The following is a 14,530-nucleotide window of genomic DNA, read 5'->3' on the forward strand; positions in this document are numbered from 1 at the left end:
CCTTGTCTATAAAGTGGAGATGGGATCCACTTGCATTAGCTACTCATTGCTTTACAACCAATTAATCCAACATTTAGTGGCTTAAAACAAGAAACATTTGTCATCACATAGTTTCTGTGGGTCAGGAATTCAGGAATGGCTTAGCTGGCTTGTTCTGGCTCAGGATCTCACACCAGGTTGCACTTACCTGAAGGCTTGACTGGGGCTGGAGGAACTGCTTTCAAGATGATGCACTCCCATGGCTGCTGGCAGTTTCTCCCTGGCTGTTGATAGGAGGCTTCATTCAGTTCCCTCACCCCATGTTCTTTCCAAAGGGAGTCTTGAGAGTATCTCCACAACTTGTAGGTGGCTTTCCCCATAGCAAGTGATCCAAAGGAATGAGGAAGAAGCTGCAAAACCTTTTATGGCTTAATCTCAGGTCATGACCCTCTATGACCATCACTTCTGCCATATTTTATTTGTTAGGAGTGACTAAGTGTAGTCCACACACAGAGGAAGGGGGAATTTAGCTTTATGTTTTAAAGGGAGTAGTAGGGGGGAAAATTTGTGGGGGTACCTTAAACCCCTGACACAACTTCATATAAATATTGAGAGAATTAAATGAGGTAATACATGCAAAATGCTCAGCACAATGCCTGGTACAAAGTAAGCACTCGATAAATGTTGATTAATATTCTTTCTTTCTTTCTTTCTTTCTTTCTTTCTTTCTTTCTTTCTTTCTTTCGAGAGTGTGCATGCAGGGGAGGGGCACAGGGAGAGAGAGAATCCCAAGCAGGCTCTACAGTCAGCATGGAGCCCAACACCAGGCTCAATCTCATGACCTTGAGATCATGACCCAAGCTGAAACCAAGAGTTGGATGCCTAACCGACCAAGCCACTCAGGCACCCTTGATTAATACTATTTCTAAAGGAAGATGAAGGGACGCCTGGAAGATGAAGGGAGCCAACCTCTGGGTGGCTCAGAGGTTGAGCGTCTGCCTTCGGCCCAGGGTGTGATCCCAGAGTCCCAGGATTGATCCCACATTGGGCTCCCTGAATGGAGCTTGCTTCTCCCTCTGCCTATGTCTCTGCCTCTCTCTCTCTGTCGCTCATGAATAAATAAAATATTAAAAAATAAAATAAAGGAAGATGAATAGACTGCTGTTTGGCTAGGGTAATATGGTTTCATCTGGATTAAGAGACTAGCATATGAAAAAATGATTTATTGATATCTAAAAGTTGTGTAGAGTTATGAATGTTCCATAGAAAGAGGTATCTGAGGCAACCAGTGTTTGTGACATACTCCTCTGGCTTTAAGTCTCTTTCATAATTTTGTGCCTTGTGTTAGAGAAGAAAGGGAATTGGATATTGGGAACTGCCTTTATGCCTAAAATCATCAGGTTTGGAATATATAGAACTATTTTTCACTATTTTCCTGTTGCTATCTGTAAATTAGCTGGCTCTTTTCTTACAAAGCCAAAGACAGCACATCTCTATTATCTTATTAGATATTCCTCTCGAAATAAAAAGCCCTTCTACGTCAGTAACAACATCTATTAGCAATGCCCCACTCCAGCTCCCTGGATACCGTTGATCTCAGATGATTTGGGCAGGCTAGACTAAAGGTAGACCAAGGAATCCACAGCCACCCTAAGGGATTGAAAATGGGGCAGGGAAGGGGCAGTGGTCTGGGAAGGCTTCTAGATATAACTATTATCTCAGAGGATCCTCAAAGTAGACAAATTTCAGGCTTCTTCCTTGAAGGTTTAAATCTTTTGAAGAGGGCAGCCCGGGTGGCTCAGCGGTTTAGCGCCGCCTGCAGCCCAGGGCGTGATCCTGGAGACCTTGGATCAAGTCCCACGTCGGGCTCCCTGCGTGGAGCCTACTTCTCCCTCTGCCTGTGTCTCTACCTCTCTCTCTCTCTGCATCTCTATGAATGAATAAATAAAAAATCTTAAAAAAATAAATCTTTTGAAGAAGATCTCTCATCAAATGTGGAGCCCAGATTGTTCTCCCCTATTTCTCCTGGTTTGAGTACATTCTTAAGATGACTACAATTCTGAAAAACATGTTCTGTAAAATGGGCATAATAGTGGGTTTGGTAGCCTGCCAGAGCGGTAAAATGGGCATAATGATACTCTTTCCTGGGGGTCATACTGTTGGGGTACCAGCTGTGTCTCTGTGGCACTCACTTTCACCTGCCCAAGGCTGCTTATTGCGATCACTTAGGATTCTCTTCCCAAAGGGTTTTTCCCAGGCTGAGGGAGCACCTCTGCCTACACATAAGGAGAACTAGAAATGCTGGGGAGTTAATGCCTAGAAGAGCTTTCAATATGGTGGAGAAACACCCCAGCTTACTCGAAGGGGTGAAAGCTCTACATCTTCTCCCAGCGGTCCCCAGCAAATCCTGCTGAGCTCCAGTCGCCCACAGTGGTTAAGTGCTTTGCTAACACACCTATTATTGGCTTCCTTCTCCTCCCTGTCTCACTAGCCCACTCATCTTCTGGTGTTTCTTGGGATCGAGTCTCAAATAACACTACTTACACTTGCATTATTGTCTTAAGGTCTACTTTTGGGGAAACTCAAACTAAGACATCATTCATAGGGTCAATGTCGGGATTAAAAGAGATAATGTGGGACACCTGGGTGACTCAGTGGTTGAGCATCTGCCTTTGGCTCAGGGTGTGATCCTGGGGTCTGGGATCGAGTCTCACATTGGGCCCCTTGCAGGGAGCCTGCTTCTCCCTCTACCTATGTCTCTGCCTCTCTCTCATGAATAAATAAATAAATAATCTAAAAAAATAAAAATAAATAGCAATTAGCATTTATCCATCAGTTTCTTTGTGTCAGCACTGCTTTAAGCACCTTACATGCTTTAACTCCTCTAACCCGGTATTAATCTTCATAACAGCTCATTATTATTCTCCTACTCCAGATGACGAGACCAAGACACAGAGAGAGTAACTTCAAGATCACACACTATTCGAACCGGTGAAACCGTTATTCAGATCCAGGCAGTAAACACGGAAATATTCTTTCAGGATGCTAGAGTGGTTCTTTGAGTTATTGGAACTCTAGTTATATTGAGTTAACCTGCGGAGATTCTGGCTTGTTTTCGGCGTGTTGTTGACAAATGGGTGAAGTATCTTGGGAGAGATTTTTCCTGTTGAGTCCACTTAGGGGGGCTTCTGTTGGAGAAGTGACAGCTACGCACTGTGGGTGGTGGCTCTGGGATGGGAGCAGGAAGGAAGATTTTACACCTGTCATTCAGATGCCCTCTACACAGAGGTCAACTACAGCCAAGATGAAGCGGTGGGGAGAAGTGCATAGGGAAGTGGGTGCGATGTTCATATAGGTTGTTAACAGAAGAGTTGATGGTCCCTTCTCCCGTCTACCCCAACCAAACCCCTGTGGTCAGGGAAGTTGGGTTTGGTGAGGGAACTGACCTTGCTCTCCAAGGAACTGGAGTAGAAGTGAAAGGGCTGACCAATCCCTTTGTCACTTCAGGTGCCTTGAGCCACAAGCTTGGCAGGTGATGACAGTGGGAAGCAAGTAGGAGAAATGAGATTTAACGGAAAGGTAACATTCGGGTTTTAAACTGGATTGATTTTTAATAGCTGAAAAAGACCTAAATGTTAGAAAAACTGTCTAAGATGTGAAGGGACACAAAGGGCAAATTTGCCATAAAAACATGGTTTTTGGGTGAAATAGGTGAAGGGGATTAAGAGGTACAAATTTCCAGTTATAAAATAAATAAGTGGGGATGTCAAGTACAGCACATGAAATATATATATATATATATATATATATATATATATATATACATATGAGATATATATATATATCACAGTCAGTAATATTGTTATAACCATATGGTGACAGATGGTAACTAGACTTATTGGGGGTGATCATTTCACAATGTAAAAATATCAAATCACTATGATGTACCCCTGAAACTAATGGGATACTATATGTCACTTACACATTAAAAAAATACATGGTTCAAAAAAAAAATACATGGTTCAAAGTAGTCATTGGAGAAAAATAAACCGCTTCATGTTTATACCCCACGGAATTGAGCCCTGCTCACTAACAGCTAATCCTTGTAAAATCTTTACCATGGGCCAGGTGCTCTGCTAAGCATTTCACAAATAGTCACTCACCCAGACCTATCAGGTGAGAACTATTATTGTCATCTTCCCATTTTACAGAGGAAGAAACTGAGGCACAGAGAAGTTGAACAATTTGCCTAAGGACGCAACTAGAGCTGGCATTTGAATGCAGGCAATCTGGTTTCCAGGTCTATGGTTTTAGCCACTAAACTACATTGTCTTGCAAACCATCCACTTTCATATGGTATTCTATTCTGGTGTGGTTTTCCCTCTTGGGTCTTTTGATGCTGACATTTCTGTTCTTTCCACACTGTTTGCGGTTAAACTTAGTGCCTGGAGGATAAGGATAGAGGTTTTAATAGTTTAAAATGAGGTACTGGACTCGCATTTCTAAAATGACATTTTCTCAAATGGCATGAACTTTAAATGAAAACATGTAAGATCTGACAGTCTGATTTAAGCTCTGAGCGGGGCCAAGGAATAACTAATGCTCACCTCTTCCTACAAACACTACAAATTTACCCGTTGATTTGACTCTTAAGCTTTTCTCCTAGATCTTGATTGCATTATGAGGTCTAAGCCAAACAGGCATTTATTTCATATATGCTTTGCACCCCGCCGCCCACCACTACCACAGGGCCTGTAGTCCCCTGCCAACAGAAGTTGGCGTTGAGTTTCCCATGTTTGGGGAACCTGCAGTGGTCAGAATGACCTGAGTGTAGTGGGCGAGACTCGCCCTGTGAGAACCACCCTCGTGATCATGGTATCTTCCCTGCCAGGTAAGTATCATCATAAATGCTTTTTGACCATGATTAAAAGGCTTATTTAGTCTTCCAGACCTGTCCCACATGTATCCAGGACAAAGATGTCTTACATCTTTTTTTTAATATAAATTTATTTATTTATTTATTTATGATAGAGAGAGAGACAGAGACACAGGAGGAGGGAGAAGCAGGCTCCATGCCAGGAGCCCGACGCGGGATTCGATCCCAGGACTCCAGGATCACACCCTGGGCCAAAGGCAGGTGCCAAACCGCTGAGCCACCCAGGGATCCCCCAAAGATGTCTTACATCTTGATGGCTACTTATTCATTTATTATTGAGACCCATAATGAGTAGCACACACTCTGTAGTGGGACACTTTTGAGGCATCTAATAGAAACTTTGACTCAAACTGTCTTAAGTGCAAGGCAAAGGCATTTGCATTTATTTAATTAAGCAACTCAGTGTTGTCATTGAGAACACGGCAGTTTTTTTGTTTGTTTTTTTCTTTCTGTTTTTCAACCCTGCCTTATGTAGTGTACAGGCTTTAACCTAAGTTTGGTTTTCCTCTAAACACAAAATGGCTGCCAGAGGGAACCCAGGTACCTGTTTCCTTTTTCATCCAGCAGGATAGAAGGGAAAAACTTTTCCCTCAAATCATAGGATGTTAATTCCTTTCCTTTAGTCTGATTGGGCCTTAGTCATTGATTGACTAATAAGCACCCACCACCCTGGGAGTGTGGATACCTCAACACAGTTGCCGTAGTATTTAGGAGGATGGAATGAATAGATGCTGGGGAGCCTCTGAAGTCATTGCTTCATCTGGAAAAATGTGACCTGACAGAAAATATTTCAGAGAATCATGAGCCTCAGAGATAACATATGTAGGGTTGCCAGATTTAGCAAATAAAAATACAGGATTCCCAGTTAAATTTGAATTTCAGATAAAAAGCAAAACACTCTTTAGTTTAAGTATGTCCACCTCTTTCTATAAACACTACACAGGGATGCATTGATTTGGTTCTTTTTTATTTTTTCACATTGATTTGGTTCTTAAGCTTTTCTCCCAGATCCTGCTTTTGTTATGAGGTCTGGGCCCAGAGGGGGCAATTTCAAAAATGTTTTTTTGGACAATGATTAGAAAGCTTATTTAGTTTTCTACCCTTGTCCCACATGTATCCAGGATAAAAATATATACTTACACTATAAAATTACTTGTTGCTTATCTGAAATTCAAATTTAACAGGCCTCCTGTATTTTATCTGGCAGCTCTAAATGTATGTAAAATTCTTGGCACATAGCAGGCATTCATTCAGTGGTTAAGTATTAGTGTTCTTTCTACATAAGAAAAGAGCTCAGTTAAATGGCAGAGTGGGACTTTTTATTTATTTTTATTTTTTAAAAGATTTTATTTGTTTATTCATGAGAGACAGAGAGAGAGGCAGAGACACAGGCAGAGGGAGAAGCAGGCTCCATGCAGGGAGCCCAACGTGGGACTCCATTTCTGGTCTCCAGGATCACACCCTGGGCTGAAGGCAGGCGCTAAACCGCTGAGCCATCGGGGCTGCCCAGAGTGGTACTTTTTTAACTCTTATTGACCTAGAAAATATATGCTTTTGATCAATATTGCAATTAGCAGAACTGGATGTGGTTCTAAGAAACCCTTCACCAACTCTTCAGAACCGGATCAAAGTAAATGTCCCTAAGTGGAAGGCCATAGTTATATATGGGATGGCACATTATAATACATCTAGTATTACTATTTAAAACTAAATTAGACCTATATCAGTGAATATCCAGTTATTGGTTTTTCTCAGTCTAGACAGAGAAACCATTCTTCATTTGATTCAGAAGTAATGCTGCTGCAATTCCTGGCACGAAGGCGCTAACACGCAGGGATGAAAATGGCATGATTGGCCTGGGAATTCTGGCTCCACGTGGGTGAAGCTGGAGGTCAGAGCACTGTTACTTTGCATCTGGAGAAGGCAGGAGACTCTGCAAAGATCTGCTGTTGGCTCTGACTCCATTTTCCCTCACTGCTAATTCACGGTTCCTACCTGAAAAATTTTCTAATCTGCTTCCTGAAAAGCTGAAGAGAAAGCAGGCACCTTCTTTCCTCATCAAATATTCACCATGCTATGAGAAAGAAAACCCTAGTGGCTTGGCACCAAGTGGCCAAACACAGCATCTCGTTACATATTGTTACCAGATTCACGACAGGAATAGATTAAGTGGATTTAATCCAAGATATCTATTTCCCATTGCTGTACAGTACTGCTTATTTCTCATTTGGTGGCTGCTATGACCTCATACAATGCTTGTTTTCTGCGCTTTTCCTAAACCAGAAAGAAACCCATTTTTCCTCTTCGCTTTATGTGGAAATTATTTTGCAGCTATACATAGATTTGCCCACAATGCCTTTAAACAAGATTATTTATCTTAATTTTCAAAAAGTGGCATTGGAAATGTATCTCCTTCCATTTCATCACCTCTTCATCCTCTTTGGAAACCTGATTGTTGGTAGGTATGAAGATCTTTACATTTCTACCGGTCGGGGATGACTTCATTGCCAGCTGGGGAATCTTGTGTGGTGGAGCACTGGACCAAAGCAGAGCTGTGGGTTGATGCCTCTGCTGCAACAGCCTTTTTGCATGCATCCAGCTGCTGTGTAAGGAATCCTCAGGCTACTAGTTCTTTGCTCCTAATTCACCCAAGGGATCGTAGACTGATGGATGAGTGTACGTGTGAATGTGTGTATATGTGACTGTATATGTGCACGCACAGCTGCAACAGTTGGGCAGCAGCTGCAATAGACTTCGATACGATATCATTTTTACCAAAGACAGAGATAAACTGTCCTCTGTCCTTTATTTCCAAGCAGTTCCTTGGCTCGCCCCCTAAACGCGTTCTCCCCCTTCTTCCACGACCCTTCTGCACCCCCCGCACGTGTCGCTCTGGAGGGTGGCCAGGATCGCTGCGCCGCAGGCAGGATTCCCCTTTTTTTCCGCAGTGAGAGGCGGATTCCCGGGCCCCGCCGGCCCTCCACCCCCGCAGCCAACCCCTTCTTAGTCACGATCTTCCCCGCCCCTCCCCCCTTACCCCCGCCCTCCTCCCCCTGACCCCCTCCCTCCGACCGCTCCAGGCTCGGGCCCCGCCCCTCCCGGCCACCCAGCCCAGGTTGCTAAGGGCTTGGCTGGGCAACCAAACCTGGCCCGCGAGGAGATGCGGCGCGCGCGTGCGCGCGCAGGCGAGCTTATACAAGGAACCAGCGTTCTTAGGTTCCTGGGGTCCGAGCACGAGCGGCGCGGGCGGGGCGCGCGGGTCCGAACTCGAGGACGAGCGCTCTTTCCTCATTGGTCTCTACCAGAAGTGGGCGGGGCGGAGGCGGGACCTGGCGGGGTCTTCGAAGCTTCTCCATTGGCCCGAGTGGGACGGCCGGGGCGGGCCAGTTAGCAAATTAGGCTGCGCGTTCGCCTCTGCGAGAGGGCGGGGCCGGAGGTTTCCATTAGTTGTCCCTGCCACTGGGAAAGGTAAAGCGGCGACGGCGGCCTCAGGAGCTTGGGGTCCCCGGCTGGAGGTGGGGGACTCAGCGGGGTGAGTAGCTGCGCCGCCACCCGCCGGTCAAGCCCTTCTGCCCCCACGTCGATTCCGCTCCATGCAGCTTCTCCGGAGAGAGGGGACCCACCCGGTCTCCCCGGGCAGGCTGAGAAGGGGCGGCGGCGCAGGTCCCCCCAGAACGGGGCGACGCGGCGAGGGTGCCCCAGCCTGGAGTGGCCCTTCCTCAGCGCCCCATTGCGCCACTGGAAGGGCTTCCCCGGCGAGAGGTTGGGGCCGGAATTTGGGGCGCGGGGAGACGGGAGGATGTGAGGAGGGGCGGCGGGTCGAGGCAGCCCGGCGGGGCTCCCCTCGGCAGCGGGTCTGCGGCGTCCCCGCCCCGCCGCCCCCGCGGCGCGAGCTCCCCCGGGCTTGCGGCGAGGGAAGCCCCTTGCCGCCGGCGCCGAGGAGGAGCCTGTGCGCCCGAGCCCCCGGCCCGAGTTCCGAGGGAGTCGGCGACCTCCCGGGGGCTGCGAGCCGGGGCCGGAGCCCCGGCCCTGCTGACTGACCTTGGCTGCCCGCGAGGCTGCGAGAGCGACCCACCGCCGGCCCCGCATCTCTTGCAGCCTCCTCCCAACAAGTTTCAGGCGTTGCTGTGAAGTTCACGACTGGCATAGTGGGGAGAAGCAGAAATTGGCCCCTTCCCAGACCTTCGTACCCTTTGGACCCTCGTTGCAATTAAATCCTGAGGTTTGGAACCATTGCCGAACGAACAGGTCCTGCTCGCATTGACACGTTTTAAGCCCACGTTGAGGGAAAAAATAACCTGAACGTATTTCTCTGTAAAGGCAGATCTTCCTTGAGGTTTTTTTTTTTTTTTTTCTTCTTCTTCGCTTCACTTGAGTGTTAAAGCACAGATGCCTGAATAGGAAAAGCCTGACCTTAGTATCTCCACAGTGAGATTAGACGGATGCTGTGTTATTTAAGTAGTTGCAGATCAGTGTTCTGTTGACACCATCTATTTTAATTGCCTGAAATTTAGGCTGATTTTAGAAAGTATTGCAGACAGAATAATTTCTTCCCGTGAATCTGCATTAGGTTTGTTTGGACGTTAATGGTTATGTAGTTAATGTACGAGATTACACAAATTAATTTGTCTGAGAGCATTTGACGAAAACGGGAGACATAAATATGTATGAAATAGGATTATCGTTTTAGGTAACATTTCCAGCGTGTTCCTTTCTTGCTATAGGGTTGCAAAAAAGGCATCTTTACGGAGGCTGTTCGGAATTGTATGTGAATAACATTTAGATGTAGATTTGTTTTTAAGTGTTTTAAAATATTTGTAAAATGTGAAGAACGGTGTTTACTTGTGTGTTTACTGTTCAAGGGAGGGTAGTATAATCTTATATTTAGCAACCCAGTTAGGGTCCATTAATAATACATTTTTTAAAAACGTATGCCTCTTTTTGAGAACATGCTACTTGAATACCTTAGCAGTTCTTTTAATTTCCTTATTAAAAGTACTATTTTAGGTTTAAGCATTGTTGGCGTTCACACTGGAACAGGAGTAAGGAAGCCTGCAGCGGTATTACCAGTTTGACACCACCAGTGGGTGTTTCTGTTGACAAATGCAGAGAAGAGAACATTTGGGAAGGAAATCTTTTTTTTGGGGGGGGGGGCTGTGGGGGGGATTGGGTGAGGGGGGAAGGAGCCAGAAGAAAGAAGCTGCAGAACTAAAGCTGCCAGCACAGTGTATGCTGAGCATTTCACAAGTACAAGGAAACCTAATTAGGATGAAAAAAAAAATCGGTTTGGCTGTATTAAATAATAGAATTCCAAAAGAGGCATGCTAAATAAAGTTAATCATTCCAAGAGTGTTAAATAATCTACCATTTCAGAGGAGTTTGGAGGGTCTTCAACTGGAGTATCAAATCTTTTTCAATTGTCTTGCCTTTTAAACATAATGCAGTGATTAATTTGATGTGTGTGTGTGTATGTCTTGTATTCTAGTTTTGCTTATTTAGCATGTTTCCTAAGCCTAATTTTTTTGAAAACCAAACTTGATATATTAAAAATATTAGAAATAGACATTCTTTCTCCAGAGAAGATTTCTTTTTTCCTGCTCAGATTTATAATTTAGTGGCTTGTGGAAGGCTTTTTTAATTTTACCCTTTATCTCAGGTTTTTGACTTTTACTTATGCAAGTTCCCTGGACTAAATCTGCCATTATTTTCATTGTAATTTTCTTGGAGTCTTTTAAAATCAGAGTGTGGTAGCTACAGTATTCCCCGGGGTTTTAGAAGAAAAGGCTCCCATTGAGGGAAATTGCAGGGCCATCTCGCATAGATGAGTAATAAAAGGTTGACTGATTGCGAATCAGTTGGATTCTGTTCCAAATATGCTGCATGGGGCTAAGGCAGTCATTTAATGAGAACCAGATTTTACATGGTATTTCTACTTTGAAGGTGCAGTATTGTTCCATTACGAACTAAAATACAGAGGTGGAGAAATTCCTTCAAGTATGCTTTCTTCGCCCCCCCCAGCCTTGCTTCACCACTGTGTCCAAGAATCTGTGAGACTCTCTTTAAACAATAGTTGCATTGTTGGAAATGACAGTGGCTTCTGTTGCAGAAATTTTAACCTTTCATTATGATTTGTTTCAATTTACTTTGTGTTAGAAAATTCAGCTATATCTAAGAGTATGGCTGTAGGAAATTTGTAAGGAAATGAACCAAGAAAATAAACCTTCAGCGTGTCTGTCAAAAGTTCACCTCACCCCCCTTTCCATTTTGATAACTTTGGTAGTTATCTCATTCATTTCTTCTAGGTTTTAGAGGGTATGTTAGCAAAGGACTTTATTTTGGCAGTAAATGTGGGGATAAGACCTCGTGTAATAAATTGATGCCCAATAATAAGGCATTTAGAAGAATCCACCCACATCCACAGACCCAAAACATGAGGGAAATCTTTCAGGTAACCCTTAACTTTGGTACAAGAATAGCAAAATTTTAAATATTAAGTTGCTTTCTACATAGTAAAAGGCTGTTTACTCAGAATTTGATAGTTTTAGATTTCAAAGGTTGTTTTGTTTGTTTTTGTTTGCAACATCAAATTCCTTGGTAGAAGAGGAGATAGAATCTTAAACGTTATCATCTGATGTTGTCAACTGGGTCACGTATTTCAACTTAGGAAAATACTGTAATTAAAAGACTAAATTTAAACTTTCTGTTTGGGAGGGTTTTCCAATTTGCTTTCAATCTTAAACTCAATATTAGAAATCTTTTGTTGACAATGCATCACTTTCGTGTTTGGATTTAAATTCTTGGTAGTTTCTAGAATGTTTCCTTCATATAGAACGGCACATGGATGACTGGATTACTGAAAGGTTTGGCCTCATTTCTCATTCAAGTTTGTACATTTACTTCATAATACTGAGATATGAAGTTGGGTGCAATTCTGTCAGTGAAAGCTGGGTGAGGACTTGAGCCTGATAACATTTAGATAATTAAGATTTGAGAATTAATAGAAAATTACTTAAGAGGGTAAAAGGACCTACCCATTCAGGTCTTTGAAATTAATTGTCAACATTTTGAATTAAGCTCTCAGAAACATTTGTGTTGGAGACAGTTCTGATTAAGGTCAAGTTTTGGGACTGTTCTCTCTTTTGGGCAGTCTTTGTAATAATTAAATTATAACATACTATTTATTGAGCCTTACTGAAGACAGGATACTATAGTAAATAATTCATTTGCATGGGTAGATGTGTGTATGTGTGTTCTTACAACACTTCTGTGAGGTAGATGTTTTCCTTATTTCCCTATACACTTGATCGAATGGGCTCAGAGAGAGAAAATAAAATTTTTTTTTTTGAGAGAAAATTGCTCAGATTGCCCAGCTAGTCTGCCGCAGAGGCAAAACTTCCATCTAAACCGGTCTGACTTGAACCTGTGTTCTTCAAAACCATGCTGCTTCCCTTTAGGAATCTGATTGCCCAAACATATTTTGAGGTCCTACTGTAGAGTCACTCCTGGGGTGGGAGTTGAGGTATAAAATATGCCTCCTGGAGCTCACAGGCTACATTGGTAAGGCTGCCTGACCTTTAGTCACATGGGAGGCTGGATTCCGATTCATCAGCACTATGGATAAGATAAACTGAAGTGCGGGCTTTTCTAACAGAGGGTCGTTAGTTCTGTTTCTTCATAATTGTACATAATTATTTACACCCAAAATGAGGTAGCTGTTTCTAATTAACTACTTGGTATTTCATGTTTGTGCATGTTCCACTGTAACTTTTGACTGACTTTGATTAAATTTGCTACACTAATAAAGGCGATGAAGGTATTCCTTGAATTCAATTTTGTGGTTTAGATGCATTCTAAATGGCAGCCATTACAATTTGCAGATGGGTATCTTTTCTGTAATTGTTATGACTTAAGTGAAATAAAACCTGGAGGTAAATGAAGTCTACAGAGGTATGTTGTTGCTTCTTAATACATGTAAGTTGGACTCTGACAAAAATGTTTCTACTTGAAAGAATTTTCTGCTACTTGAAGCCTCTTGTGATTTTGTGTGTGTGTGTGTGTGCGCGTGTGTGTTTTAAAATAAGACCCATCATTAAGAGAGCTAAACAGTTGCGTAGTCCAAAGGAGTGCTCAGAGGTCCATGTTAGGGAGGAAGAGGACTTGATGTTTTATTCTATAATTGATGAAAATCACTTTTGTCACTTATTAAAGTTAGAAACCAGTGATGAATGTTGTAGAACCTCAGGGCTAGAAATCATCTTGGCCAGAGCAGGACAGTTGTTCTACAAAGATGGGACCTATACATAAATTCTTGTGGGTTTATTTCTTTACCAAGTGCAGGTTTTCAGTATGCATTAAAAAAAAAAAAAGATTTTATTTATTTATTTGAGAGAGAGAGAGATAGCAAGAGAAAGCATGAGCAGAGGGGAGAGGGAGAAGCAGGCTCCCCACTGAGCGGGGAGCCCGATATGGGGCTCAATCCTAGGACCCTGGAATCATGACCTGAGCCAAAGACGAATGCCTAACCTACTGAGCCACCCAGGTGCCCCTTCAGTATGCATTTTTAACAGCATTATTGAGGTATACTTTACATACTGTAAAATTCACCTGTTTAAGTGTACCATTCAGTGATTTTTTTGGGTAAATTTATGGAGTTGTATAATCATCACTGCAATCCAATTTTAGAACATTTCCATTGCCCCCAAAATATCTTCCCTGCTAATGTGTGTTTTTAAAAACCTTACTTACTTGCTTCCACTTAGATCCCTTTATCATCAGACACTAATATACAAAATGACGTAGATCTTAAAAGATAGGTCTTTCGAGGTGCCTGGGTGGTTCAGTTGGTTAGATGCCTTCGGCTCAGGTCATGATCTCAGGATTCTGGGATGGAGCCTACTTCTCCCTCTCCCTCTCCCTCTGCCCCTACCTCCAGCTCACACTCTCTCTGGTTTGCTCTGTCTCAAATAAATAAATCTTAAAAAAAAAAAAAAAAAAGGTTTTTTAGAAATATTTTTTTTTACACATTTTACAATTTCTTAGTGCTGTTTTATTTTCGAAAGCTTTTGCCTACGGGTGCCTGGTTGGCTTGGTGGATAGAACATGCAGCTCAGGGTCATGAGTTTGAATCCCCTGTTGGATGTAGAGATTGCTTAAATAAATGAAATCTTAAAAATGTTTTGCCTAAACATAATGTATGGCAGAGTATAAAGGACGGTACTGCAAATCTTATAAATTACCTTGTTTTTGTGTTTTTGTTTTTGTGGTTTTGATTTGATTTTGTTTTGATTTTTTTTTAAAGATTTTATTTATTTATTCATGACAGACAGAGAGAGAGAGAGAGAGAGGCAGAGACACAGGCACAGAGGGAGAAGCAGGCTCCATGCAGGGGGCCTGACGTGGGACTCGATCCTGGGTCTCCAGGATCACACCCCAGGCTGAAGGTGGTGCTAAACCGCTGGGCCGCTGGGGCTGCCCTGTTTTGATCTTTTTTAAACCAGCAAATAAAACGTAATGTTCTTAGTGATATGTTGGAAAATCAGGAGTAAGAAATCCAGGTAGGCGTGCATGACTAATTCAGTTGGTGGAGCATGCAATTCCATGTCAGGATCATGAGTT

The 14,530-nt window shown here is 43.2% G+C and overlaps 1 protein-coding gene and 1 pseudogene across 2 annotated transcripts in view; one reads left to right on the plus strand and one right to left on the minus strand.

Annotated features, from left to right (window-relative positions):
* Positions 1-4,724: 4,724 nt before the first annotated feature.
* Positions 4,725-4,878, minus strand: LOC119868599 (annotated as a pseudogene).
* A 3,438-nt stretch (positions 4,879-8,316) lies between these two features.
* The window catches only part of CDKL5 (cyclin dependent kinase like 5), a 212,744-nt gene continuing 206,530 nt past the window's right edge, over positions 8,317-14,530 (plus strand). The window contains exon 1 of one of the 2 annotated variants that reach the window (XM_038586967.1): positions 8,317-8,447. The gene's annotated coding sequence lies outside the window, so the exon portion shown is untranslated. The remainder of the gene's footprint in view (positions 8,448-14,530) is intronic. The other variant, XM_038586972.1, reaches the window with a different exon arrangement.

The sequence above is a fragment of the Canis lupus genome, chromosome X (assembly GCF_011100685.1).
Source record: "Canis lupus familiaris isolate Mischka breed German Shepherd chromosome X, alternate assembly UU_Cfam_GSD_1.0, whole genome shotgun sequence".
NCBI classification, from domain to species: Eukaryota; Metazoa; Chordata; class Mammalia; order Carnivora; family Canidae; genus Canis; species Canis lupus.